Below are 5175 nucleotides of genomic sequence, written 5' to 3'. Positions count from 1 at the left end.
TCAATCCGGTTTCAGGGCAAATCACTCCACGGAGACAGCCCTCGCAAAAATGACTAATGATCTATTGCTAACGATGGATTCTGATTCGTCATCTATGTTGCTGCTCCTCGATCTTAGCGCTGCTTTCGATACCGTCGATCATTATATTTTATTAGAACGTATCAAAACACGAATTGGTATGTCAGACTCAGCCCTGTCTTGGTTTAACTCTTATCTTACTGATAGGATGCAGTGCGTCTCCCATAACAATGTGACCTCGGACTACGTTAAGGTAACGTGTGGAGTTCCCCAGGGTTCGGTCCTTGGCCCTGCACTCTTCAGCATCTACATGCTGCCGCTAGGTGACATCATACGCAAATACGGTGTTAGCTTTCACTGTTATGCTGATGACACCCAACTCTACATGCCCCTAAAGCTGACCAACACGCCGGATTGTAGTCACCTGGAGGCGTGTCTTAATGAAATTAAACAATGGATGTCCGCTAACTTTTTGCAACTCAACGCCAAAAAAACGGAAATGCTGATTATCGGTCCTGCTAGACACCGACCTCTATCTAATAATACAACTCTAACATTTGACAACCAAACAATTAAACAAGGCGACTCGGTAAAGTATCTGCGTGTTATCTTTGACCCAACTCTCTCCTTTGAGTCACACATTAAAAGCGTTACTAAAACGGCCTTCTTTCATCTCCGTAATATCGCAAAAAATTCGCTCCATTCTGTCCACTAAAGACGCTGAGATCATTATCCATGCGTTTGTTACGCCTCGCCTCGACTACTGTAATGTATTATTTTCGGGTCTCCCCATGTCTAGCATTAAAAGATTACAGTTGGTACAAAATGCGGTTGCTAGACTTTTGACAAGAACAAGAAAGTTTGATCATATTACGCCTGTACTGGCTCACCTGCACTGGCTTCCTGTGCACTTAAGATGTGACTTTAAGGTTTTACTACTTACGTATAAAATACTACACGGTCTAGCTCCATCCTATCTTGCCGATTGTATTGTACCATATGTCCCGGCAAGAAATCTGCGTTCAAAGGACTCCGGCTTATTAGTGATTCCCAAAGCCCAAAAAAAGTCTGCGGGCTATAGAGCGTTTTCCATTCGGGCTCCAGTACTCTGGAATGCCCTCCCGGTAAAAGTTCGAGATGCCACCTCAGTAGAAGCATTTAAGTCTCACCTTAAAACTCATTTGTATACTCTAGCCTTTAAATAGACTCCCTTTTTAGACCAGTTGATCTGCCGTTTCTTTTCTTTTTCTCCTATGTCCCTTGTGGAGGGGGTCCGGTCCGATCCGGTGGCCATGTACTGCTCGCTTGTGTATCGGCTGGGGACATCTCTGCGCTGCTGATCCGCCTCCGCTTGGGATGTTTTCCTGCTGGCTCCGCTGTGAACGGGACTCTCGCTGCTGTGTTGGATCCGCTTTGGACTGGACTCTTGCGACTGTGTTGGATCCATTATGGATTGAACTTTCACAGTATCATGTTAGACCCGCTCGACATCCATTGCTTTCCTCCTCTCCAAGGTTTTCATAGTCATCCTTGTCACCGACGTCCCACTGGGTGTGAGTTTTCCTTGCCCTTATGTGGGCCTACCGAGGATGTCGTAGTGGTTTGTGTTGTGGTTTGTCCAGCCCTTTGAGACAGTAGTGATTTAGGGCTACATAAGTAAACATTGATGGATTGATTGAACTATGAAAATAGGCCATTTATTATTAATATTCGATCCTGGGCTCGGGATCTTTCTGTGTGGAGTTTGCATGTTCTCCCCGTGACTGTATGGGTTCCCTACGGGTACTCAGAGTTCCTCCCACCTCCAAAGACAGTCACATGATTGGCAACACTAAATGGTCCCTAGTGTGTGAATGTGAGTGTGAATGTTGTCTGTCTATCTGTGTTGGCCCTGCGATGACGTGGCGACTTGTCCAGTGTGTACCCCTTCTTCCGCCCGAGTGCAGGTGGGATAGGCTCCAGCACCCCTGCGACCCCAAAAGGGACACACAGTAGAAAATGGATGGGATGGATGGACAGCTAATGTCCAATTAACCTTCTAAACAATGACTATAAGATTGAACCTATTAATTTTGCTAAACGTTTAAAACTGGTTCCGGATGACATAATTGACGAGGCACAGTCAGGATTTATGAGAGTTTATGAGAGAAATTACATCCATCCATCATCTTCCGCTTATCCGAGGTCGGGTCGCGGGGGCAGAAGCCTAAGTAGGGAAGCCCAGACTTCCCTCTCACCAGCCATTTCGTCTAGCTCTTCCCGGGGGATCCCGAGGTGTTCCCAGGCCAGCTGGGACACATAGTCTTCCCAACGTGTCCTGGGTCTTCCCCCGTGGCCTCCTACCGGCTGGACTTGCCCTAAACACCTCCCTAGGGAGGCGTTCGGGTGGCATCCTGACCAGATGCCCGAGCCACCTCATCTGGCTCCTCTCGATGAGGAGGAGCAGCGGCTGTACTCTGAGTTCCTCCCGGATGGCAGAGCTTCTCACCCTATCTCTAAGGGAGAGCCCCGCCACCCGGCGGAGGAAACTCATTTCAGCCGCTTGTACCCGTGATCTTATCCTTTCGGTCATGACCCAAAGCTCATGACCATAGGTGAGGATGGGAACGTAGATCGATCGGTAAATTGAGAGCTCTGCCTTCCGGCTCAGCTCCTCCTTCACCACAACGGATCGATACAACGTTCGCATTACTGAAGACGCCGCACCGATCCGCCTGTCGATCTCACGATCCACTCTACCCCCACTCGTGAACAAGACTCCTAGGTACTTGAACTCCTCCACTTGGGGCAGGGTCTCCTCCCCAACCCGGAGATGGCACTCCACCCTTTTCCGGGCGAGAACCATGGACTCGGACTTGGAGGTGCTGATTCTTATTCCGGTCGCTTCAAACTCTGCTGCGAACCGATCCAGTGAGAGCTGAAGATCCCTGCCAGATGAAGCCATCAGGACCACATCATCTGCAAAAAGCAGAGACCCAATCCCGCGGCCACCAAACCGGAACCCCTCAACACCTTGGCTGCGCCTAGAAATTCTGTCCATACAAGTTATGAACAGAATCGGTGACAAAGGACAGCCTTGGCGGAGTCCAACCCTCACTGGAAACGTGTCCGACTTACTTCCAGCAATGCGGACCAAGCTCTGACACTGATCATACAGGGAGCGGACCGCCACAATAAGACAGTCCGATACCCCATACTCTCTGAGCACTCCCCACAGGACTTCCCGAGGGACACGGTCGAATGCCTTCTCCAAGTCCACAAAGCACATGTAGACTGGTTGGGCAAACTCCCATGCACCCTCAAGAACCCTGCCGAGTATAGAGTTGGTCCACAGTTCCACGACCAGGACGAAAACCACACTGTTCCTCCTGGATCCGAGGTTCGACTATCCGGCGTAGCCTCCTCTCCAGTACACCTGAATAAACCTTACCGGGAAGGCTGAGGAGTGTGATCCCACGATAGTTGGAACACACCCTCCGGTCCCCCTTCTTAAAGAGAGGAACCACCACCCCGGTCTGCCAATCCAGAGGTACCGCCCCCGATGTCCACGCGATGCTGCAGAGAAATTACATATCAAATAATATTAATAATATCAGGATTGTACTTGACATACTGGACTAGCCAAAGGTAATCAATGTTGAAGGCTTCCTTCTTTTTTTGGACTTCAACAAAGCCTTTGATTCAATAGAACATGAATTTATCTTCAAGACACTTGACAAATTTGGCTTCGGCAACTTTTTCTGCAAAACTATCAAGACTTTGTCCCGCAATAGTAATAGCTCAATGAAATTAAAAAAAAAAACAGTTACATCTCCAAAGTTCGAATTAAAACGTGGATATACGGCAAAGTTGTCCTATTTCTCCGTATCTATTTTTGCTAGCCACCCAATTGTTATCAGTTCATATAAAAACTAGTCATTTGAAAGGGATCTCAATATTAGACAGAGAAATAATTATCAGACAACTGGATGACAACACAACACTCTTTTTGAAGGACTCTTGCCTTGAATGTGATTTGTGTATTTTGGTCTCCACGTAAATGTGAATAAGTGTGAATTAATGGCTGTGAACAGATGTGAAATCCTGTCCATAAGTAATATTCCAATTAGGGAGAGGATTATTTACCTAGGAATAATTTTTGTCCCTTTAACAATTAATTTAATCTATAACAAAAAGCACACTACAGGGAGAGGTACAAAGTATGATTGAAAGGCCACTGGGAAGCTACCAAAGTAGCAAAGGAAACAAAGTGCAAATAAAAGGCCACTTACTAATAAAAGTTCAACAAGTACTTGGGAGAATACGCTCAAAGAAAGCAGCATAGATGAGGAAACATGCACAACGCAGGTAAAGGCAAGGAGAATCATCTGGCGGCGAGCCTGTCTCAGCCCTTAGCTTAAGAACTGGCCTACTTGTAAATGGCCACAGGTGTGTTGCAGTGGATCTGCCTAGGAACTCCAAATAAGGGCAAGTGCAAACAAAAGAAGGAGCAACACAATGGCCACACGACAGCAATTTTACAAAAAAAAAACTGAACTTGTGAAAAAACTCCCTCTTAAAATGTCAGGCTGCTAACCCTTTAAACTGAACATTCATATCACAATAGGAACAGATGTAATGCCTGTCTTGGGCTTAAAACAACTCTAAAGGCTTAGTTGGCCACATGCGTGGACAGCACCTTTTAGCTCTTAGTTCCAAAATTGTGTACACTACTGAATTGGGGTCTTATGGCCCTTATGTAGACACTAATACTGGTGGTGTCAGAAGAGTATAACATACAATGGAATTTGGAAAAAAAAAGTGTAAAAATAAGAATGTCACTAAACATGAAGTATGCATTTGTTGCTTATGGACTAAGTAAATCATATAAAAAGATGATTATTAATTTTATTTAGGAACTAATGAGCCCAAATCAAAGCGAAATTAAAAAAAAGCATGTAAACAGCTTGGGCCTTAAGAGCTGTTAAGGGTGCATATGGCTTAATAGAGATTAGGTAGGTAATTAATGTACTGATGACAGATCGAAAGGAATCACAACAATATTGTGAATAATCTCAGTGAAAAAAACAATGCTGGCCAACCTGTAATTGATATGTGGCAAGAAATGAGCAAACAAAATAAAATGCAATGTTGAAAAAACATTTTCGAAACAAACAC

This window comes from Nerophis ophidion, linkage group LG02 (assembly GCF_033978795.1).
Source record: "Nerophis ophidion isolate RoL-2023_Sa linkage group LG02, RoL_Noph_v1.0, whole genome shotgun sequence".
NCBI lineage: Eukaryota > Metazoa > Chordata > Actinopteri > Syngnathiformes > Syngnathidae > Nerophis > Nerophis ophidion.
Note: the sequence above shows the minus strand (reverse complement) of the source record.